The sequence below is a fragment of the Pelophylax lessonae genome (genome assembly GCF_965119305.1).
Source record: "Pelophylax lessonae genome assembly, chromosome: 1".
NCBI classification, from domain to species: Eukaryota; Metazoa; Chordata; class Amphibia; order Anura; family Ranidae; genus Pelophylax; species Pelophylax lessonae.
Window position 1 is genome coordinate 693758924 of NC_138768.1, and position 26018 is coordinate 693784941.

Here is a 26018-nt window from a genome sequence, read left to right on the forward strand (position 1 = left end):
CTTTTTTTCTTCAACCAGCGAGTTGAAGGAAAACATTTACCTGATTGTATTCTGACAACCTGCAGATTTCCACGCTGTAAGAATACAATGATCACAATCTTTAGCCTGCAGCACTGATCGAGCGGTAAAAATCCATCAGGGCGTTTGTACAGAAGTCGATGGGTAGATCGACTTCTGTTCAACCATAGGGGCCATACATGGATCAAAATTCAACCGGTCACTGGTGAAATGGCCAAATTTTGATTAATGGAAAGCTGGCTTAGAATATGTTCCTCTACAGCAGGGGTCTCCAAACTATGGCCCTCCAGTTGTTCAGGAACTACAATTCCCATCATGCCTAGTCATATCTGTTAATGTCAAAGTTTTAACGTGCCTCATGAGATGTGTAGTTCTGCAACAGCTGGAGAGCCGTAGTTTGGAGATCCCTGCTCTAAAGTATATGGATGATTCAATAGACAATGTCAACTGGGCATAATTTATCACAATGACATTTTTCCTTGGTTTTAAGAATTGCAGAGTAACTATAAGACAAGGTAAGAGTACCTATCATAGAAAATGTCCAGAATTAGCACAGCAAAATGTTCAGAAAACCTCAGCAGCCAATCAGAAATCAGATTTTATAGTTCTGACTGTTCCATACTGATGGAAGATTAAATTAGATCGATTGCTCTAGGTTACTGGATTTTTCTGCATCAATACGGCATTTTACCGTGCATAATTCATTTAGTCCAATGAAGTTCTGATACGCAATGATGGTGTATCACCAAAGAAAGTTATTAAGGGACAACAATGTCCTATCAGAAGACTTCTTTACATACCATCCTTTTTCTAGCACACCTGAAAACAAGAGGAAAAAGTGATATTTTTGTCTGTCACCCACCAAACCAATTTAGCCTAGAGTACACTTTTATTGTGTGATACGCCTGTAGTGGCAAAAGGTGGATGCCCAGAGTTTGGAGGACTCCATTTCTTGATGCCTGCATCTACCATTGCCATCTTTTAGACATTTTTTCATTACAATAATGAGAAGTCTAGTAGGAATCATCAGTTATTTTTACGCCACGTACATGCTGTATATGCTACAATGTTGATTTACTAAAGGCAAATAGACTGTGCACTTTTGCAGTTGCACTCTGCAAATGCAGTGGCTCCAAAGCTTAGTAAATGAGGTAAAGCTTCACTTTGCAAAGAATATCCGATTGCATGCAAGGAAAATAAAAAAAACTGCATTTTTGCTTGCATGTGATTGGATGATAGAAGTCAGCAGAGCTTCTGCTCATTTACTAAGCTCTGGAGCAACTGCACCTACAGAGTGCAACTGAACTTTACAAATGTTTTTTTGCCTTTAGTAAATAAACACCAGTATGCCAACGGCCTTTGACAACTGAAATGTGACCATGTATGTACCATGTATGTTATCAGATGCTCATCTAGTGTAAGAGAGTTACAAAGAATATCCAAAGCCTGTTTTATTGCTGGCCCTAGAAAAGATGAGTTTCTAGAAATAACTTACTCTTAGGGTGTCGTGGGAAAGAAGTTAAGAGCCAGTATCTTCATGGCAACTCTCCTTTGCTGATTTGTCAGCCATCAGTGATTTTCCTAAGGGCCCCATTTATCAAAGGCATTTCACTAAAGGTTTGCAAATCAGTCTGCAAATTTTTGCCCGCTAAGGATCTACTGTGACAAATGGTTGGTGTACCCTGCAATAACTTCCCTTCATGATAGAAAATAATAGAATAATACATAGAAATAAGGACCCATTCACCCCTGAGCATTCTGAAGCTCCAAAGCATTCAATATCCAAAACCCCATGATTTTCATTTGTGCCTGTTCAACCTGAGCGTAGTGTCACCTAAAGCCTGAGGCTGTATTTACATACAACGGACAGCCGCAGGAGAGGTAAACGGCCAGAAGCTGTCCATTCTGGCTGCGGTAGAGAGTGGTGTGCTGTGCGTTTATTTTTCTCACTGAACTTTATTTGAATTGTACAAAAGTACACTTCATTCATATCACTGTACAACACAGCGCGATCACGTATGGTGCGCTGCCATAAAGTGCAGCATGTTGGCGCTGCATTGCAGTATGAATGGCACACACAGAAAACAACTGTTTTCTGTGCGAACTTGTGGTGACCGCCGTTTTGCAATGCAGTAAAATGCCGGTCACCGCACATAGTGTGAATATACCCTGAATCTTGTAGCTTGAAAAAGTATTCTTTTTCAAAAACAGCTAAAGAGTTTCTTTTGAGCTACAAGCGTCAAGCATTCTTGGCTCCATTAGACTTCATTGGAAGCACCTGAAAAATGTGCAAACATGGGTGAAATAAAATGCACAAAAACGCAAATCTCGCATTTTTCTTTTTCCGAGTAACTAGCTTTCCACTGACTAAAAATGCGAAAAAAAGCGCTTAAAGGTTAAGTTCACTATTTAGAAAAAAATAAATAAATGCACATTTTTTTGGAGATATAAAAATGTGCATTTTTTTTTTTTTTTGGAGCCTGGAAAGCATTGCACCAGTGATCAACAGATCGCTGGTGCCATGCAGGTCTCCTGCAGATTTGTGTGCCCATACATCCCGTACGTCATCATCAAACTCGTAATCAAAGAACTACCATGGTGCTCCCCAGCGCCATGGCAGTCAATTGAGAACTACAAGCCGACAGCTGCAAAGGATGTTGGGGTTTGTAGTTCATTCGCACACAGAGCTATGTGAATGAATGAAGCGGCTATGTGGGCGGAGTCCCGCACGGCCGCCCTGATTTCAAAAAGTGACAGTTAGTACGGGGAACTTCTCCATACGGGGGGAGGGGGGGGGGACTTTTGCACAGTGGCTGCAGCATAGGGAACATTTAGTTCCACACTAAATACGGGTGTAACATGTTCCCAAAGGTGAACTTATCCTTTAGGCCTCAGATGCCAGAAAAACCCCATGTACAAATGCTCAAAAAAAGACTGCAAAATTATCAAGGATTCTCAGCTCATGTGTGAGGGCAACCCAAATGAAGGCACGCAGGGCTCCTGTTAGAAATCACGGGGCCCAGTACAGCCTACCTGACAATTTTAAAAATGTTTACAAATATAACAGATAACTTGTGTGAATTAGTCCCCGTTCACACTAAGGCGACCTGTGAGGTGACCTGGTCGCCTCACAGGTCGCGGTAGGTCGCCTACCATAGGGAAGCTGCGGACCCGTTCTAATAGGAGCGACACAAGTCGCTCTGACTTAGAAAAAGGGTCCGGAGCTTCTTTGGGGCGACCAGGAGGCGACCGCCATAGACTTCAATGTTATGAAGTCCGTGGCGGCCGCTCCGAGGTCACGGCGCGCTGCTCGCACCGCGACCTCGGAGGTCGCGGTGCGAAGTAGCGTCGCCCCTATGTGAATGGGGCCTTAGCCCTTAATTGTTGTTTACATTAAAAATATATATATAATTATTTTTTAAATGTTTAAAATTATTTTATTTTACAATTTTTTGGGGAATTTTTTATTACAATGTGTAATTTATTTATTTTATTTTTTTACAATTTGTTATTTTTACAGGACAAGGAAGCCTTCATAACAGAACAGAGAGGGGGATCGGTGTCAGAGAAGTATTACAGGAATAATGCCCTGTGCCTGTGTCTTCCCTGTGGCAGCTGAAAGCTGGCAGGAGGGGGAGAAACTGGCTTTCAGCTGGTGCAGAGAGCCACACTGGGCTTCCTTCTGTAAATGCCCCTCTGCCTGACCGCACTGATTCCCCATGCTGTTGGGGCCCCCCTGTGTGCTCTGGCCCCCTACAGGAGGACTGGTGGTCCCCCCCCCCCTATCAGCGGCCCTGAAGGCTTGCAGGCAGCCACTGACAGCTGTTAAAGGCAGAGCAGCCATGAAGATTCACAAGTTGAGGGCACCTTAAAGAGGAACTAAACCCCCCTATTCTTCACAGCTATGGAAGCTGCCATCTTAGGCTCTGTTTGACCTGCAGTTGCCATGGTGCTGCACATGTGATCAGTTATGACACCAGCCATTTGATGGACTGACAGTTCAGTTGAGTGCACAAGCAACTGAGATAGTTACGCTTTTCTACATGCCTTGAATGTAACAGTTTTGGGAAACTGGTACATTTTCGAGTTTAATTCTTCTTAGAGTAGGGTGCCTGCATCATGAAATCATAGATCCTTTATTAATCTTCCTTTTACAGCACAGCATTTTGAAACTGATTTCGATAAGCACGCTTCTACACATGGTATGCAATCAGGCTCAAATGAATGCAAACTCCTGACATGGTATTTATGAACACAGATTACGGTATATAGTCCTCCTGTAGTAAATAAGATCCATTTTTACATGTGTTTCATATAAAAGAACTTGCCAAGTTGCACAATGATATGTTTTTCCTCAGCGACCATCTGGCATGTGTGGTGTATTATTAAGTGACCTAATGATAATATATAATGTCTTTTTAATACATATTAGGGGAGCATGGAGACATGGGGTGGTGAATGACTGCATCCCAAACATCCCCAAAAAAGCTGAGACAATATAATTGGAGTGTCTTTAGAACATTTGCTGGCTTCTAATGTAACATTGCCATTGCTAGATTATGTTAAAGTGTCATGAAACCCACAGATGTAAAAAGCAGATCTCTGCATTTACCATCTTTGCTGTGTGGGTTCTTTTTAAAGCCTTTAGTAGGCCATAGATGGTTCGGAGAACAGGTAGTGTGAGCAAGTCAGATTTTTACATGAGATTATTGCCAGTGACTATAGCCACTAGCAAGAATCACTTGGGGTATGCATCGCATACTAGCACATTATGAAATACTTACCTTAGAATGAAGCCCCCACACGGTTGCCCAGACACAGCTGAGGGAGTTGACATGTTCCCTCAGCGTCTCTTCCGGGTTCACTTTCCGGCAAGGAGCTCTGAAGGTCCGGCAAGATACACCAGACCTTCAGAGCACATGCACCGCTGGTGTCAGCGGCTGCATGCAGGGTGAATGCACGGTTTAAGAGATATTCATTTTAACTACAGGTAAGTCTTATTATGGGCTTACCTGTAGGTAAAAATTAAAAAGCGGAGTATACTACCGCTTTAAGGAGATTTGCCCTCTCTGTTTTTTATGCTTATTATCATCAAAAGTTAAAGTAAAAGAAAATCCCAAATTTAGGGTTGTCCTCAGAAAAGTAATAGAGTGGAAATCTTTCAATGGGGACACCAGTTCTGGTGAGCTGGGGGTCCCCAAAGATTTGTCTTAATTTGCAGGGATTTCCTCTCACTTCCTGTTTGGCTATGGGACAGGAAGTGAAGGGAAATCTCCGCAATGGGACACCAATGGCAAAAGAAAAAATCTGACACGGGTAATAACCCTCCCTTGCTCTCTCCAAATAAAAAAATGTGTTCTCTGACTGTGTTAATGGGGGGAATCAAGCAATTTTCTTTCCTGCAACCCGTGGTTGCAGGAAAATCAAAAAATTGCAGCATCTATGGCCTGCCTTTGTTTTCTTCACATTCTGTGTGTAATAATCCTTGTTTCCCTGGTTCCTGTTTTTCTGTGACATCTTTTTGCTGGAAGCCATGAAGCTACCCTTGAGTGCGTACTCTAAGCTGCCAATGTGTGCACTGCCAATGTATGTGAGCTAATCAGGGCTTGCTCTTCCCTACCTGGAAGTTTAGGGAAGCGGTGCTGTGCAAGCTGGAGCTGGGGTACCATTAGCAGTGTAATACCTACATAATGCAGCAAAATATGCACTGGAGGATTTTTAACAGGTTTCTATTAGGGAATTCATTTTTAAAAAATTGGAGCATTTAAAGTTTTACTAAACCCAGGACCCTGAATTCACTATATCTGGTCTCCCAAAGGACACATAACATGGAAATGCAATAGTTTTAGTAAATATGGCCCTCTGATTACTCCTGTATTAAATTGTATTGTAACTGTACTGTCTGCCCTAACATTGTAAAGCACTGCGCAAACTGTTGGTGCTATGTTAATCCTGTATTATAATAATAATAATAATAATAATAATATAAACTGCTAAATACCTTTTCTCATCAGCAGTGTCTAACAGTCTTGTGACTTCTATTAGTGTCTGGTAAAAGTTTGTAGGAGGAGTTTTCATTCTCCCCTGATTGTCCTATGAGGCTGCAGGACCCCTGACTTTCTGTCTGGACAGTGCTGATTGGCCCTGTGCTGATTACACGCACTTTATAGCAATACACACGAAACTGAGCATGTGCAGTTTGTTCCCTAGCCTCTGTACTATCCGGAGATGGTTTGGGGAATGTGGAAGAAGGGGAGGATTAGAGGAGACAAGATCAAACATCCTTTTTACACAATGCAGATGATTAACCCCTTAGGTTCCACAAGGAGTATAACAAGCATGCTTTACTGCATATACAGACTGATTTTACTGTCGTGGGTTTAGTAACACTTTAATACTAAAGTTTAATAAAGTTTATTATAAAATGTATTATTAAATTAAAGTTTATTGTAAAGTTTAATACTAAGTTAAGGATTTCTAGTGCTCACTGAGACACTGTTTTAGCCTAACATAAATAATGCTTATCTCAGTTGCGTATATATATATATATATATATATATATATATATATATATATATATATATATATATATGTATATATATATATATATATATATATATATATATATATATATATATATATATATATATATATATATATATATATATATATATATATATATATATGTGACAAATAAAATCCAGTAATGTTCGGGGTCTACATTGTTGCCTTGAATCAAAATCCTAATGTCTGACAGCAATTAGAAACAATTTTAGTTTCTGTTCAGGGACAGAGTATCCAGTATCCTGACAACACAGAAAACAAACACACATGAAGGCTATACAAAGAACTATTTCAATCTCCCCCCCTTATGTAGAAGACCTTCCCAGCATCTGCTCCTCTTCTAAAAAGTTAGTGCCCTTCAAGTCAAGGCTACAATAAGCTCCTGGTCCACTATGTCGTCTCAGACGATGCTGGTCCCCTTCCAAAAGCCATCTCTTAATCTCTACTTTCCAAGTTTCTGTAAACACATCATTAGAAGGCCCGTCTTTTCATTTTCCTTTTCAGAGCTCCTTAAAAATACATTCCCCCTGCCAGGAAACTTTGCAGTATTTTTGACATAATAACCCAATATTAAGCAAATGTCCTTAGCCACAGCATGAACCTAAGTTGCCCCCGGCTGTTTTCCTATACTTACATACTGAACCAAACTGGTTCTTTAAAGAATAACTCTAGCCTAACATGAATGCACAGTATAGATATTGAACATATGCATGATTCACACACCATGTAACACAAGCAGGGCCAGGGCTTGACACCATTCCATCACCACACCACCTCCAATGGCCCTCTCATCCAGTAAGTCCACCTAAACACCTCCAATGACCCTCTCATCCAGTAAGTCCACCTAAACACCTCCAATGACCCTCTCATCCAGTAAGTCCACCTAAACACCTCCAATGACCCTCTTATCCAGTAAGTCCACCTAAACACCTCCAATGACCCTCTCATCCAGTAAGTCCACCTAAACACCTCCAATGACCCTCTCATCCAGTAAGTCCACCTAAACACCTCAAATGACCCTCTCATCCAGTAAGTCCACCTAAACACCTCAAATGACCCTCTCATCCAGTAAGTCCATCTAAACACTGCCAATGACTCTCTCGTCCAGTAAGTCCACCTAAACACCTCCAATGACCCTCTCATCCAGTATGTCCACCTAAACACCTCCAATGACCCTCTCATCCAGTAAGTCCACTTAAACACCTCCAATGACCCTCTCATCCAGTAAGTCCATCTAAACACCTCCAATGACCTTCTCATCCAGTAAGTCCACCTAAACACCTCCAATGACCCTCTCATTCAGTAAGTCCACCTAAACACCTCCAGTGACCCTCTCATCCAGTAAGTCCACCTAAACACCTCCAGTGACCCTCTCATCCAGTAAGTCCACCTAAACACCTCCAGTGACCCTCTCATCCAGTAAGTCCACCTAAACACCTCCAATGACCCTCTCATCCAGTAAGTCCACCTAAACACCTCCAATGACCCTCTCATCCAGTAAGTCCACCTAAACACCTCCAGTGACCCTCTCATCCAGTAAGTCCACCTAAACACCTCCAATGACCCTCTTATACAGTAAGTTCACCTAAACACCTCCAGTGACCCTCTCATCCAGTAAGTCCACCTAAACACCTCCAATGACCCTCTCATCCAGTAAGTCCAACTAAACACCTCAAATGACCCTCTCATCCAGTAAGTCCACCTAAACACCTCAAATGACCCTCTCATCCAGCAAGTCCACCTAAACACCTCCAATGACTCTCTCATCCAGTAAGTCCACCTAAACACCTCCAATGACCCTCTCATCCAGTATGTCCACCTAAACACCTCCAATGACCCTCTCATCCAGTAAGTCCACCTAAACACCTCCAATGACCCTCTCATCCAGTAAGTCCACCTAAACACCTCAAATGACCCTCTCATCCAGTAAGTCCACCTAAACACCTCCAATGACCCTCTCATCCAGTAAGTCCACCTAAACACCTCAAATGACCCTCTCATCCAGTAAGTCCACCTAAACACCTTCAGTGACCCTCTTATCCAGTAAGTTCACCTAAACACCTTCAGTGACCCTCTTATCCAGTAAGTACACCTAAACACCTCCAATGACCCTCTTATCCAGTAAGTCCACCTAAACACCTCCAATGACCCTTTCATCCAGTAAGTCCACCTAAACACCTCCAATGACCCTCTTATCCAGTAAGTCCACCTAAACACCTCAAATGACCCTCTCATCCAGTAAATCCACCTAAACACCTACTCCAGTCCCCCCTTTGGCCTGAACCAGAGAAGGATGACAGCACTGGGCAAGGCAGAGCCTGATTGGATTTATTTAGGGCATCTAGGGCACTACAGAAAGTCAATATAAAGACAAATCTTATATTATATAATCATATTTGCACATTTACATGGTTTCTGGGCGACAGAGTGCTTCTGCCAGTCATTACACTTTAATACATAATAAAAAGCTATTAGAAGAAGAAGAAACACTGCCCGTCTAGTACCAATATCCATACCGTACCATGGCACTACATCTCCCACTGCCGTTGGGTTGTGTATGTTAATCTTTGCCTATGCATGTTTCCCGATACATATAAAGAATGTTTAATAGCTAACCAAAGAGGTCAAGGGAGTCAAAGAGAAAGAAGTAAGTGTAACGTGCTGCCATTACTGGAACTAAAGTGACAATATTCCTGAGATGATCCTTGTACATTCTGTATATCGAGGTGAAAGGGCCTAATAGCTGGCACTATTTTGACTTCTGTCTGTAGGATATGGACCTCAAGTCGCTTCAAAGTTGGGCCAAAGTAGTGCAGGGACTACTGTGAAGTTGTTGAAACTTGAAGTCGCACAGATATGAGCAGTACTCATTGGAAATCATGGAGTATGAGTTATCATGCGACTAGGCAGTCCCAAGTCGCACGGAAAGTTGCACATGTGTGAAAGGAGCCTAACTGACATTAGTATATAGAGTGACAGTCACAAAAAATGCCAAGAATGCTGGAAAATCTATCTTAATGGGTGTCTGGTCATTCTAATATGCCTAAGAAATGTTACCTTTAAAACTTTAACTTTAACAATACTTGCACTGCGTATATCTTGAGAGTAACATTTCAAGGCTAAGGGTAACTGTTACAAGGATATGAAATGTTATTGTTGCAAACATCTACTTGCCTGAGATAGATAGATAGATAGATAGATAGATAGATAGATAGATAGATAGATAGATAGATAGATAGATAGATAGATAGATAGATAGATAGATAGATAGATAGATAGATAATTACATGCAAGGTTGCCTATCAGCAGGAGTAAAGTCTGGTAATTCTTTTAGCTTCCAAGAGATGTTTAAGGCTCGGTTCGCACTGCTGAAACATAGGATCCAACTTGTGAGACCCCCAAGTCGCACGACATGTGAAATTCAATGTTTCCCTAAGAGAGCTGTCTTAACTGATACTACAAAAGTCGCTCTGACTTTAGAAAAGTTTCCTGCACTACGTTGGTCTGACTTGGGTGCGCTTTCAGCCCTTGAACAGGCTCCTAAATAGCATGCAAGTCGGATCAATGAAGTCGCAGGTAAAGTTGTATGACTTTTCCGTCGCAGCAGTGTGAACCGAGCCTAAGAGTAAGCTCCGGTTCTCACTATAGTGATGTCAGACATTGCATGTGATTCGCAGTGCACTACTCTGCAAATCACATGCAATGTCTGTGCGATGTGAAATCGGCCATACAGATTGTATGGCTGAATTGGCATTGCATTCGGACCAAAGTCATGCGGGACCCTTTTTTTGGTTCGCACCAGAATCGGATCGCATGTGTGTTCACACTTATGCAATCCGATTCCTGTCTCCGCAACTGACAGTTTGCACTGCGATATGCAAACTAATCTGGGGGTGTCGTTAACTTTGTATTGACACCCCCAGCAGTTCCCATATGGCAGTGTGAACTGCCTGTGAGTTGGGTGTGATGTGGGATTCACCGGGTTCCCACATTGCAACAGTGTGAGCCGGCACTTAGAGTTGCTACAGTTATGTAAAGGATACAATAACATATATTATAATATAATAATAATTATCATTAGATAGATAGATAGATAGATAGATAGATAGATAGATATATAGATAGATAGATAGATAGATAGATAGATAGATAGATAGATAGATAGATAGATAGATAGATAGATAGATAGATAGATAGATAGATAGATAGATAGATAGATAGATAGATAGATAGATAGATAGATAGACAAACAAACATATAGATAAATAGATAGACAGACAGACAGACAGACAGACAGACAGACAGACAGACAGACAGACAGACAGACAGACAGACAGATAGATAGACAGACAGATAGATAGATAGATAGATAGATAGATAGATAGATAGATAGATAGATAGATAGATAGATAGATAGATAGATAGATAGATAGACAGACAGACAGACATTAGTGGTATGAAGCAGGCAAGTGATAGGTAGCCCTGGGCAGCCTTTGTACATTTTTACCTGTGGAGCGCCAGATCTAACAATGTGTATAAAGTCATGGGTATGCTGGAACTTCTAGTTCTCCAACAGAAAGCTACAGGCACAGCACAGCCCTTCCAGAAACACACTTTAGTAAATATTATCCAGTAAATTTTAAACAAAAAAATTGTAGCCAAGTGATGAGTGGATTTGGAGTGTGTGAATGCAGCATCTTACCTTGGTCCTGGATGTGTAGGTCCCAGGTGTGGACTGTGTGCCCCTGGGTTGGGAAGCTGAAATGAAGCCTTCCAGGTATGTCTAGTAGTCAGAGAGGAGCTGGATCACTAACTTCATGACTCAGTGATTCTGCACAGAAAAATCCCTCTTCTGCCCAGCTGCACTTTCACAATAAAAGTCCCTCCCCCTCTATGGAGAATTCTTGCATGTGTTTAAAAAAGAGGCGTAGCAGCAGCCGCAGCTCCAAATATTGATGGCAGGGAGATTACATGGCCCTCTGCCTGGCTCATACAGGATTGAGTAGAAAGTAGTATTTTACAGATTGTCCCCAGTAAAGCCTCCTGCTCCTGTGCTGCGGCCGGGGTCACTGTCTCTTTGTGTAGTGTCTGGAAGTTTCCTTTAATATACTGTGGATAGAAGCAGCTAATCCTGGAACAAAGTACACAGGACAGCAGATAGCTGGATACTGGGACACAGCTGCTGGACTCTAATAGGGGAGGAAATGTGCTGGGAAGTCATGGAGTGTACAATTCCTGACACATCTACTGTATAAAGGCCTGACCAAAGGGCAACCAGGATTTGGGGCTCATGCTTAGGGGCGCAGAACATGTATTTCTGTGCCCGGGGTAACTGGTGCCGCAACCGCAGTCCTGTGCATATACATGTACTGATGTTCACTCCTGAACACAGGCTGCCTACAACCAGGGATGTACATTAGGGTTGCACCAATATCGTTTTTTTTTTTTTTTACTTTCGTTTAAGTACTCGCCGACATCGAGTACTGATATCTTTTCACTGCGATTTGAGCCCATACAAAACCAATAGTCTCAAATCGCACTGCAAAGAGTCACATGTGGTTTGAATAGGAATGCGGTGCGATTTCTGTCTGAATCGCATGCAGTTTCCTGCACCACCTTTGAGAACCCAGGCAGGCAGCATAATGATTTCAGCCTGGGTTCACACAGGAGCGCTGCAGGAAATTGCATATAATTTGGACAGGAATCACACCACATTTCTGTTTAAATCGGATGTGATTCTTTACAGTGCGATTTGAGTCGATTCATTTTGTATAGGTTCAAAGTGCAACGCATAGGTATCAGTATCGGGTATGGGAGTATTTTCACAAGTATGAGTACGAGTAAAAATACTCGGTATCAGTGCAACCCTAGTGTACAGTATATCCCTTTAGATTGTAAGCTCAATGAGCAGGGCCCTTCTATTCCTTCTGCATTAAACGGTATTGTAATTGTACTGGCTCTCTTTATATTGTAAAGTGCTGTGCAGACTGCTGGCACTATATAAATCCTGTACAATAATAATCTGTATGCATGAATGCACAAGTGACCTCCAAGATTGTATGCTGGACGGAGCGGTATCACCCGGGTATCACTTACAGCAAGTGGGTGAGAGACAGATCGGTATCGGGTGGGTGAGAGACAGAGCAGTATTGAGTGGATGCCGAATGGAGCAGTATCAACCGGTTGTCACTTACGGCAAGTGGGTGAGAGACAGATTGGTATCAGGTGGGTGGGAGATGGAGCAGGTGAGAGACAGAGCAGTATTGAGTGGATGCCGGACGGTGTGGTATCACCCGGGTGTCACGTACGGCAAGTGAGTGAGAGACGGAGCGGTATCAGGTGGGTGGGAGATGGAGCGGGTGAGAGACAGAGAGGTATTGAGTGGATGCCGAACAGAGCGGTATCACCGGGGTGTCACTTACGGCAAGTGGGTGAGAGACGGAGCGGTATCAGGTGGGTGGGAGATGGAGCGGGTGAGAGACAGAGCGGTATTGAGTGGATGCAGAACGGAGCTGTATCAACCAGGTGTCACTTACGGCAAGTGGATGAGAGACGGATCGGTATCAGGTGGGTGGGAGATGGAGCGGGCGAGAGACAGAGCAATATTGAGTGGATGCCGGATGGTGCGGTATCACCCGGGTGTCACTTACGGCAAGTGGGTGAGAGACGGAGCGGTATCAGGTGGGTGGGAGATGGAGCGGGTGAGAGACAGAGCGGTATTGAGTGGATGCAGAACAGAGCTGTATCAACCAGGTGTCACTTACGGCAAGTGGATGAGAGACGGATCGGTATCGGTTGGGTGGTAAATGGAGCGGGTGAGAGACAGAGCAGTATTGAGTGGATGCCGAACAGAGCGGTATCACCGGGGTATCACTTACGGCAAGTGGGTGAGAGATACCAATCTGCCAGCAGATCTGCTAATGTGGAATTGCTTATATCTTTAATTTGTACATATGTGAGTAGCATATTCAATAACATTTGTAAACGGAATTAACCACTTAAGCCCAGGAGGATTTGGCTGCTAAACGACCAGGGGGTATTTTGCGATTCGGCACTGCGTGACTTTAACGGACAATTGCGCGGTCGTGCGACGCTGTACCTAAACAAATTTGACGTCCTTTTTTTCCCACAAACAGAGCTTTCTTTTGGTGGTATTTGATCACCTGTGCGCTTTTTACTTTTTGCGCTATAAACAAAAAAAGAGCGTAAATTTTGCAAAAATAACAATATTTTTCACATTTTTTTCTATGAAATTCCCCAAAAATAAAATGTAAAAATCAAAATTTTTTAACATTTTCGGCCAATTTGTTTTATGCTACATATGTTTGGTAAAAAAAATTGCAAAAAGCGTATTTTTATTGGTTTGCGCATAAGTTATCGCGTTTACTAACAAAGGGAAAGATTTTTGTCATTTTTGTTGTTTTGTTTTTTTAACGCATAATGGCGGCGATCTGCGATTTTTTTTGCGGTACTGCGACATTGGGGCGGACAGATCGGACCCTTGACTGACATTTTTGACACTTTTGGGGTTACCAGTGACATTTCTACAGTAATCAGTGCTATAAATATGCACTGTTACTGTAACTGGTATAACTGTATAACTGGTAGTGAAGGGGTTAACTTTATTTGAGAGGGAGGGGCTATGTGTGTCCCTAGGGGCGTGATTCTTACTGTGATTGGCTGTGACTTGAGGTGTAAGGACAATGATCAACGGTTCTACATAGTAGAACCGTGTGATCAGTGTATTTACACAGAGGAGAATGACAGGCAGCTTGTTTACACAAGCTGCCTGACTTTCTCCCTCTCCCCCGATGTCCGCCGGTCACACGCGCGGGGGGGTCCGTGACCGCGCGGGAGCGGGAGCGCGCCTCCGGCGGCGTGCGCTCGCTCCCCAGACCCTCCCAGGCTAGTGACGTTAATTAACGTCACTTTGCCTGTGAGGGGCTGACCGCCGCAGTAAATTTAATTGCGGCGGTCGGCAAGCGGTTAAGTGATATCATTTTACCCTTACATGAGCATCACCACCTAATGGTTAGAGGAGGAGAAGACTAGTCTCGGACCCTGACATAGGATGTACAAAATTTCGGCCCATATCGGCCGATACTGATATGCGATGACCAAAATATCAGTATTGGCAATGAAAATCCGATATCGCTCGATCCATAATATAAATGGCTGATACGTTGTACAGCTCTATGCACCTGTGTGCATAAACCCTTACAGTATAACCAGTAAATTAAAGTGTTACTAAAGGCAAAACCCGTTTTTTTTGTTTTGGATGGAGTAGAGAGGGATTAGACCACCTGTCCAATTTTATTGCTGTCTGTGTCCTTGTTAGGGAGATTCAAGCTCTCTATTTGTCCTGTTTACCATCATCATGGAAAGCAAAAGTAAAAGAAATTCACAAATGGGGATTTGGGTTGACAGCAGAACACTAACAGAGAGGAAATCTTCCAATGGGGACACTAGTTCTGGTGACTCTGTTGACACCCCAGGATTCCCTCACTTTGCAGGGATTTCCTCTCACTTCCTGTTTTGCCTATGGGACAGGGAGTAAAGGGAAATCGCCCCAATGTGACACAGATAAGGAAAAAAAACTGATTTTATAACCCTCCCTTACTTTATTCAAAACCAAATGCCTTTAGTTACACTTTAAGTACAAAGGATATAGACCCCTATATGAATAGTTTTTACTACATACAAATTTTTTAAAGACCTACAATTAAACCTTCAATAAGGGCATAAAATAAATAGTTTTAGGACTTCTTTCTTTTCCATAAACATAAACGTTGATTTAAACGTTGAAACATTGATTGTCATATCTTGTACATGTTGTTACAGTATTTGACAGGATCTGAGGCCCTGACGAAGCGGGATGGTCCGTGAAACACGTTGGATAAAAGATACACAAAACCGAAACTTGAATCCAGGATAACATCACCCTGGACAAGCAGTTTGTTAGCCTGTTTTTAATTGAACAAACCCCTTTCTTTTAAAAAGTGTATAATGTTCTAAATAAAGTTATGTACAAATGATTGTATATACCGTGTTGGCTCGGTGGTTATTAACCCAAGGAAGTACATGAAAAGTCCCAAACCTCACTTAGATTTTTATATTTATCAAAAAAAAAAATAGACATTCACTTTTGTATAAGCGCCCATTCAGACTGGCGTGACACGACTTCCTGGGGCGACCTGTGAAGTCGCGGTGCACAGCGGCGCGACTTGCAGGGACTTCATATAATTGAAGTCAATGCAAGTCGCCTCCAGGTCGCCGCAAAGTAGTACAGGACCCTTTTTCTAAGTCGGAGCGACTTGTGTCGCTCCTATTAGAACGGGTCCTGTACTATTCAATGGCGAGCGACTGACTGCGTCGCCTGACAAGTCGCGCTAGTGTGAATGGACCCTAATGGTGACCATACAGGCTTCGAGAAATCATTGATTTATTTTCTGATCAGTCTTTCCCAATAGGAAATGTTGATCCTTAGTCAACAACCCATTCTATTGATATGAAATGTGGGGAAGTAGATTTCTATCGATAGAAGATACGATCACAAGTTATGGAGTGCACCCCTATTTTCACCATGCAATCTCATATCCTGATTGATCGAAATACAACCGAATTCATGAAGTATCCCTGTGTTGCCGACTGATGCTTTTTTGACCAGCTATGTTTGAACTAATCTGATCTAAATTTAGTCTAAATCAAAAGGGAAATGTATGTCTGCTCGATTGTTTGCCAATTCAATTGTTTTGATTAATCGGATAATAAAATTAAAGCTTGCATTACCACCCTTAGACAGATCTAAATGGGTCTCTTTATATTTTTTTGATATACAAAATTATTTTTTTTAACCAAAAGTGCAAGGGAAAGGTTTCTGTAATGATAAAGCACAATGCTAGTATAGTTCATAAAGCAGATATGCTATACAAGTTTCTGTATGTATATAGTGCAGCCCCTATAGCAGAGCTTTACAATCACAAACGCACCATCACATCCAACCTTTGGCCCAGGGGGCAAGTACAAACCAGAGGCCCATGGTGCAGAAAACTCAGCCCCCCTCCCACTCTACCTCTTCCCGGCCTCCTCCTGACCCCCATTCCAGGCTGAAGCTCCGCTCCAGGTACTTTCTACTCACTGGCTAAATCCGGGTTCCCAACCTGGCCAGCAGGGGGCGGTTAAGGGACGCTGGAACAGCTTGGTTGGGGCTGGCCAGGGGAGAAGAGTCTCCAGTGGGGCATGGAACCAGCTCAGACACAGTTTACACCATCCATGCTTGGGGGCCTGCGCTCTGTCCTTGTTTTTAACTCGTACTTAGTAGGTCAGCAGCAGAGACTTTTTACTTCTCTTCACCAGGATTCCCTGCGGCCCAGGGGGCAATTGCCCCCCTGCCCCAGTCCTCCCCTGATGACCCTAGAGGGGAATTCAGCTTTAATGAAGCTATCAGAGTTATATAAACGCATGGGGATTAATTTACTGAAGCTAAATACAGACCTGAAATAACAGGTCATTGAGTTTTCTGTGGATAAATTGCTTTGTAGGACTGAAGAGATCATCCAATGAAATGGGAAATGTCATCATGTAATAATGAGTAATCCCAGCACTTATTATCACTGCCTTCCCTTACACAATCTGATGAAGCAATGGTTGAATTTGTCCCATTTCTGGCTTTATCAGCCTGTGTATGCCTCCCACCCACTTATAAACATGTTTCATTAGAAGTCATTAAAGCAGTAATAAACCCAAAACCAACAATGTAATATATTGCAGCTTACCAATCGATAGATGTGGTGGCTCCATTAGTTTTCTTTCTTTTTTTTTTTCTCTCTGATTTTACCCGGTGATCTGGCCAGTAACACACATCCTGTATTAGAGTGCCCCCACTCTGGATGAAGGAGCACAGACACCTTTGGACAGCAGCATTGTCAGTCTGGGGGGAGGGGAGTGTTAGATGCACTAGTAGATTTAGATAAAGGAACAAATTAAAGCAAAACTCCCGCTACCACTTTTTAAGTAGCTAAAGCAAAAGTTGTGTTCCTTTTGGGATTAAGGTTTTAAACAAATAAATAAAAGCTTATCTGTGTAGGTACCCCTGGAAGTTTTGAAATTATTTTAAAGTCAGTTTTTTCTTTCTAATAAAATAATGTTATACTTACCTGCTCTGTATAGTTGGTTTTGCACAGGACAGCCCAGATCCTCCTCTTCTCGGGTCCCTGGCTGGAGCTCCTGGCCCCTCTCCCCTGTTGAATGCTCCCACAGCATGCAGTTGCTATGAGGGCACCCGAGCCAAGCTGCAGCTCCATGTATCCATTCATACACAGAGCCACGGCCCCTCTCTCTCCTTTTTGGCTAACTGAGCTTGACTGACAGAAGTGGGAGCCAATGGCGCTGCTGCTGTGTCTCAGCAAGGAGGGAGGTTCCCGGATAGCAGAGGCTCTCGTGGACATCACTGGATAGAGAGGGGGGCTCAGGTAAGTACTATGGGGGCTGAGGGGGGCTGCTGAACACTAAATGTTTTTTATCTGAATGCATTACAATAAAAAAAACCTTCTGCCTTTACAACCACTTTAAAGGGGCTGTAAAAGCAGAAGGTTTTTTTACCTTCATGCTGTCTATGGGTGATGCTTCCCCCCCCCCCCCAGCCACCCTTTATACTCTCCTGAGCCCCATTTCCATCCAGTGATGTGCACAAGAGTGAAGGCTCTCTCAGCTCTCTCACTTCTCATTGGCTTAGCCATTGGCTCTCGCTGCTGTCAATCACTGCCAGTGAGGAGGGAGCAGGGGGTGCAGGGCCAAGCAACGCTTTGCGTGTCTAAAGAGAAAGGCACGGGAGCGAGTACTATCCAGTGCGGGGAAACGCGACCTGCGTTTGGGGCGTTATTAAGTTGACACTGACACCCACTTTAGATTGTAAGGGGAGTGCAATTTGAACGCAGTGCGGGAAACTTGCATGGAATGAGGGTTTTCTGCATGGCATTCTAGTGCAAAGGAGCCCTTATTTCAAACTTAGATGTCTAAGATATCTAAGAAAGGTCTGATTGTGCTGTAAAATGTTCACTGTTCAATCTGGATAAAGAAAACTGCATTTTAGCCTGATCAGGCCTTTAACCACTTGCCGGCCAGCCGCCGCCTATATACGGCGGCAGGTCAACAGGTTCCCGCGAATAACCGGTACCTGTACGGTGGTTTGCGGGAGCGATCCTGGGGGCGGGCGCATGCACACCACCGGAGGCACGCGTGCGTGCCCATTCACCAGCAGGGAAGCTGAGGCATGGGGCCGGCGGCCAAGATTGCCGCCAGACACCTGCAAACGCTCCCTATGGAGAGAGAACGGCGGTCTGCTGTTGTAAACACAGCAGATCGTTGTTCTCTCAGTAATCATCACAGGGCTCCTTTGTTCCTCCTATTTAGGAACACAGGTCCCTGTGATGATTCCATAAGCCCACCCCCACCCCCCACAGTTAGAAAACACCCCCTAGGCATACATTTAACCCTTTGATCGCCCCTGGTGTTAACCCCTTCCCTGCCAGTGTCATTAGTACGGTAACAGTGCATATTTCTAGCACTGATTACTGTAGTAATGTCACTGGTCCCCCCCCAAAAGTGTCGAAAATGTCAGTTAGGTGTTCAATCTGTCCGCCTCAATGTCGCAGTCCCGCTAAAAATTGCAGATCGCCGCCATTACTAGTAAAAAAATAAATAAATAAAAATGACATAAATCTTTCCCATAGTTTGTAGATGCGATACCTTTTGCGCAAACCAATCAATATGCACTTATTGGGATTTTTTTTTCCAAAAATATGTAGCAGAATACAAATTAGCCTAAAAGGATGAAAACATTTGATTTTAAATTTTTTTTATTGGGAATGTCATATAGCAGAAAGTGAAAAATATTGTTATTCTTTCAGAATAGTAGCTCTTTTTTTGTTTATAGCGCATAAAAAAAATTGCACAGGTGATCAAATACCACCAAAAGAAAGCTCTATTTGTGGGAAAAAAAGGACATCAATTTTATTTGGGTACAGCGTCGCATCATCGCGCAATTGTCCTTTAAAATAACGCAGTGCTGAATCGCAAAATATGGCCTGGTCATTAAGGGGAAAAATATTTCGGTCCAGAAGTGGGTAAAGGAGACACACGTTTAGCTGATTATTAGCACTGTGAAAAAGGATAAACCTATCAAAGGACTGCATGTCAAACAAAACGAAAGAAAACTCCCAGCTCAACTTACCGACCAGCCTGCAACCAACTGAACTATCCTGTCTAACAGTATGTGTTAAAAAGGGGGTTTCGTTTGCACACATTTGCAAATACATGCGTAAGCTTTTGACATGCGTCGCCCTTTCATGTGCTTCTTGCTGCAAAGACCAGTTATAGGTGAGGGCAGTGACCATTTGTTTGTACTGTTGGTATACTGGTGAGGGAACGTACTGGCATGGATTTGAGCTGGGGAGGGACAGAGATTTATGCTGGGAGGGGGGGTTTCACTAGGGGATGGATTTGTACTGGGAGGAGGGGGAATTTATGCTTAGGTGTAAGCATGCAGGGTATTGCTTGATTTTTTGGATTTTCGTTGACACATAATGCCCAAACATCTTGGGGACAGGGGGGCACAATTTAGCATGTTCACCCTGGGCATTATATGGCTTTGTCACAGCACTAACACTAAAATAACATTGATAATAAAACTCATTGTACTTATATAAAGAAGGTACTGAGACACTATGAGCAAATCGTATTCCTAGTACATAAATGAGATAAAAATAGAAGAACACGTAAGGGGAACCACGTGGTTCTGGGCAGTGAATAGACCCCTGCTCCCACGACACAAAGGTTCAAGGGAAAAACCACTGCTGAGGTCATCACTTGATCTATTAACAGAATGAATATGTCATCCTCCTACTCTAAGATAAGTATATATAAACTACTGAGTCACAGTTCTGCCATAATATGGGAATGTTACTAGAATTTTCTTCAGAAAACTAATGACTGTGCTAATAAAGCAATTAAAAAAGAAAATAAAGGTAGACAGAGATTACACTATTTACTGAAACTGGGATGAATATTATCAGCACAGGGGCAGCTGATCTGCAGTATCAATGGCATTCAATAAAGAATTGATGAAACATTTGCAGCTTGACTAAACTGTCATCTAATGCTCTCTAATTAGTGGGGTTGATTTAATAAACCTGGATAGTGCACAATCTGGTGCAGCTCTGCATAGAAACCATATGCCTTCTAGGTTTTTTTGTCAAAGCTTAATTGAACAAGATGATGTTAGAAGCTGATTGGCTACTATGCACAGCGGCACCATATTTTGCACTCTCCAAGTTTAGTAAATCAACACATATGTATACAACCACTTAAGCCCCGGAGGATTTGGCTGCTCAAAGACCAGGGCCTATTTTGGGATTCGGCACTGTGTGACTTTAACGGACAATTGCGCGGTCGTGCAATGCTGTACCCAAATGAAATGGACGTCCTTTTTTTCCCACAAACAGAGCTTTCTTTTGGTGGTATTTGATCACCTGTGCAATTTTTACTTTTTGCGTTATAAACAAAAAAGAGCGTCAATTTTGAAAGAATAACAATATTTTTCACATTTTGTTATATGAAAGTTCCCAAAAAATTTGAAAAATCAAATGTTTTTAACATTTTAGGCCAATTTGTTTTCTGCTACATATTTTTGGTAAAAAAAATCACAATGGGCGTATTTTGATTGGCTTGCGCAAAAGTTATTGCGTTTACTAATTAAGGGAAAGATTTATGTCATTTTCATATTTTTAGTAATGGCGGTGATCTGCAATTGTTTTTGCGGGACTGCAACATTGCGACGGACAGTTTGGACCCCTGACTAACATTTTTGACACTTTTGGGAGTACCAGTGACATTACTACACTAATCAGTGCTATACATATGCACTGTTCTTGTAAAAATGACACTGGCAGGGAAGGGGTTAAATTTATTAGAGATCAAGGGGTTAAGTGTGTCCTTAGGGGCGTGCTTCTAACTGTAGAGGGGCGTGGCTTTTGATGTAACCACAGAGACATACGATCCTACATAGCAGGATTGTATGATCTCTGCAGTTACACCAGAGAGAATGACAGGTGGCTTTGTTTACATTAGCCGCCTGCCTTTCTCCCTCTCCAGCGGGAGATCGCGAGTGGCCGGCGGACATCAGTGAACAAGCGGGGGCGGGGGCACGCCTCCGCCGGCGCGCTTGCCCCCTACAGGCTCCTGGGCGGGCGACGTAGTACTACGTCACTTTGCCCAAGAGGGGCTGACCGCCGCAGTAAATGTACTTGCGGCGGTCGGCAAGTGGATAATCTGAATATTATTACCTATACAAAATGGTAGGTGTAGAACAACAAACACCCAATGCAGTCTTTCTCAAGCTGGAGACACACTATACAACTTTTGTTGTTTGATTTCCTTTAGATTATAAGTTGGATACACACTATACAACTTTTGTTGTTGGATTTCCTTTAGATTTACCTTCAACTATGTACTGCAAGGGCCTGCCTAATTGCATACAAATTGAAAGTGTTTAGATTTGACCTCATATTATATGGTTTTGGTAAATCTAAAGGAAAAAAATCTAAAGACAATTGTATGATGTGTATGGCCCATTACGTTCTACTATGTAGGGCCTGCCTGATTGCATACAAATTGAAAGTGTTTAGGTTTGACCTCATATTATATAGTTTTGGTAAATCTAAAGGAAAAAATCTAAAGAAAATTGTATAGTGTGTATCCATCTTTAACGTGGAACCAGGGTTCCTCCTGAGGTTGCTATGGGTTTTATGAGCTGTGAATAATGGCAAATTGATCTCCCATCCACACTGACCACCATTTCAGGGGTGGCAATATTCTGATTTCCACCCAACGTAAGGGGTCACTCTTGACCCCTAACATAAGGGGGCCCCACACTTTTTACTATTGTTGTTTATTTTCTGTTATCATTTTTTTTTTTTTTTTACTGTAAAGAGCAGGGGAAATTGAAAAAAAAAAAAAAATGATCTACCCTGGGTGTCAAATCAACCAGTTACATTACTTTATTCTTTAAATTAAAGCCCTTGTGAGCCCTGTACAGCCAATTCTGTACAATTTTCTTCAGATTTACCTTCAACTATGTAGTAAAGGCCTGCCTAATTGGATACAATTGAAAGAGTTGTTTCATTTTGACCTCATATTACCGGTATATTGTTTTTGGTAAATCTAACAGAAAATTGTACAAGAAAACATGTATAGCCAGCCTTAGCATCAATCATGGGTGAAGGGGCGTGGCGACACACTTTTGTTGCTGGTGTCAGGATTTTGTTTCACGAACACAGCGGGGAGGATTTGAGCTGTTAAGCCCCTTTCACACATATGGTCCGTTCAGTTCATCAGTTCAGTCACGTCATAATGTATCAGTTTTTCATCCGTTTTTCATCCGTTTTTTCATCCGTTTTATTTTACTTTAACTACCAATGCAAAAGCGTATGAAAAACTGACCGTTTGTCCGTTTACATCCGCTTTTCGTCCGATCCATTTTTTTGACGGATGAAAAATAGGGCATTCATCTGTTCCAAAAAACGGACATTGACGGAAGCGGATGAAAACGGATGTAAACGTATGATCATCCGTTGTCATCTGTTTTTTTTACATAGAGATGCATTAATGTCCGTTTTTCATCTGTCAACGGATGGATGAAAAACGGACAAACGGACCGTATGTATGAAAGGGGCCTAAGTCTGCTCTTTTCACAGGCAGACTACGGACAAGTGAGTTGTGCCTGCATGCTGTATTTTCGGGTTTGTATTTTTTGGGTTTACAACCACTTTAAATCTTCATGCAGCTTATTGACTTACCATCTGATTTGCATTACATAAAAAATCAGATGGTAATTAGGTCAGATCAGAGCCACAGCACCCTGAAAAAATACAGGGGAGAGTGAAGTTGTATATTAATCTGCACACGTGTTTCGGGTTAGTGATTGATAAAATCATTGGATTAGTATAAAAGCGAAGCAAATAGTATTTTTCTGAAGGGGAGGCCATCCACACCAACCTTCAGATTTCTTTCAGTAGAGCATTTATTTAAGGTATGAACATTATATTATGTAATATTGCTACTGATAAGGTTTATTATGCATGTAAGCACCAGAAAACTGACCAACATTTATGTAACTTTTATAAACAGGCTATGGCTCAGTGTTCATTGGTACTATTTGCAAAAGGCGGCACTCAAATAACAGTTGGTTATTACTGAATGGGAAGTTGAATATCTCTCGTCCACTATTCCACCTTAATTTCATATTACTTTGAGTCTGATCATCTCTTACAGAATTTGCATATTCACCCCATGTGCGTGTTTTACACCTCTTTACATATAGCTGTTTGTATCCAGTGGCTCTATCAGAGGTGAAAGCTTATACACAAAGGAGAATACCTGCTTGTTACTCATCATGGGAATGTCAATAGAATAACAGCATGATCAGTATGTAAGGTATGTGCCATTCCTAGTCAATAATGTAGTGTTTGCGTGTTCCTCCATGGTACCAGTAAATACAAGCTTATCTGTTTATATTTTCAATAGTGACTATGAGCTTAATCAATTAAATACCTGGGAGACAAATGTTTATATTGTATTATATTTCGTAAATTGTGTGAAACCTCTTGTAAAAAAAAAAAAAAAAAAATATGAAAAAAAGCATCATAGTTATAGTCAGTCATAGAGGATGACTTAAAATAATAGAAGATTTTCCCTCCCAACCGGTGCTGTGATTATTAATCACTTTTCAGTTCTGGAATTGCCTTTGTATACATGAAGGCCTAGATCAGCGATCGCCAACCAGTGGTCCGTGGACCATCAGTGAAAACATTTTGGTGGTCCCTAGGGGTTCTGCCGCAAATCAACATTGTGGCGGAAAAATACCTTCCAATGTTTCCAGTGTTGTTCTCAATGCACGCTGACAGTCAATACTGTCAGCGCACATTGATACCCGATGCCTCCTCTGTAGTCCTGGCTCCTGTGAACTCAGAGGGAGGTGCTGGGAGTAGTGCAGGGAGCAGGAGGGGAAGAAGGAGGAGACTTCCAATGGCAGCGCTGATCACAGACTGAGAGGAAGCACCGAGCTCAAGCACATGCCTGGATAAGGAGGTGAGATCCGATGATGGGTCTGTGTAAGGCAGCATTGTGATGCAGAGTGTGGGGGGGGGGGGGGCAGAGAGCCAGAGCATTGTGTGTATAAGGCAGAAGAGTGATCCAGGGGGAGGGGGGCAGAGAGCATTGCGTATAAATGTTATGTAAAATTCATGTTAGTAGTCCGCGCCGCAGGATTTAAAATTGTGGGGTTTAATGGTCTGTGAGGTCCGAAAGGTTGACAACCACTGGTCTATATTATTGTGCACCCATAGCTACCAAGTATGTAGGCAAATGACACACAACTGTCACACCCCCAATTACACAAGTTACAAAGAATTAGTATACAAAAAATGTTTAGTCTGAACCACTTCTGCCTTTTTGTCACCACTTTCCTATACTGGAGAAAAGACAGGTGCACCACTCTGAACAGTGGCGCTTTGAAGTGGATAAATGGGAGATTGGAACCACATGGGTGCTCAGGCTCAGATGTTCTCTTGTCCATCAATGAATGAATTCCAAACAAATAAGAAGGCCGGAAAATCCAAAAATTCTTCTAAATCCATTATTGATGCATGACTTTAAGTAAAAGCAAAATGGCTAATATGTTTCGGCAGTAAGCCTTGATCCCAGCATCGTTGATTACTGCTGAAATGTGTTAGCCATTTTGCCTTTACTCATAATCAAGCATCAATAAAGGATTTAGAAGGATTTTCAGAGTTGCCGGCTTTCCTATTCATTTGGTATTCTTTCCTATACTGTCCCATCAAAATAACAAACCCCATCATTTACAGCCTTAATCAAAGGTTTAGAGGTTGATTTTTTAAAGGTAAATAGAATGTGCACTCTGCAAGTGCAAATGCTCCAGAGCTTAGTAAATGAGGCGAAGCTTCACTTTGCAAAGAATACCCAATCACATGAAAAAAAAAACTGAATTTTTGCTTTCACATGACTGAGTGATGGCAGTCATTAGTGGTTCCCCTCATTTACTAAGCTCTGGATCAACTGCACTGGCAAAGTGCACAGTCACAGTCTATTTGTCTTTAGTAAATTAACCCCACAGTGTAGTATAACACTTATTGTAGATAAATAGTAATTTTTTTTATATAAGAGTCTCCTTTATTCTTAGATTGTAAGCTTTAACGAGCAGGGCCCTTTGATTCTTCCTATATTGAATTGTTTTGTAAGTGTAGTGTCTGCCCTAACATTGTAAAGTGCTGCGCAAACTGTTGGCGCTATAGATATCCCTTATAATAATAATACATCAGACCAAAAAAAGAGGGACAAATGAGGAGAAATGAAGGACAGAG

The 26018-nt window shown here is 42.2% G+C and overlaps 1 protein-coding gene across 3 annotated transcripts in view; it reads right to left on the reverse strand.

The window, feature by feature from the left end:
* Window positions 1-26018, reverse strand: part of PALLD (palladin, cytoskeletal associated protein) — a 505650-nt gene that overhangs the window by 117405 nt on the left and 362227 nt on the right. Inside the window, exon 1 of one of the 3 annotated variants that reach the window (XM_082252318.1) lies at window positions 11285-11290. The exons of the other annotated variants lie outside the window; for them this stretch is intronic. The gene's annotated coding sequence lies outside the window, so the exon portion shown is untranslated. Of the gene's footprint in view, window positions 1-11284; window positions 11291-26018 lie in introns of those variants that run through there. 3 annotated transcript variants of the gene reach the window in all.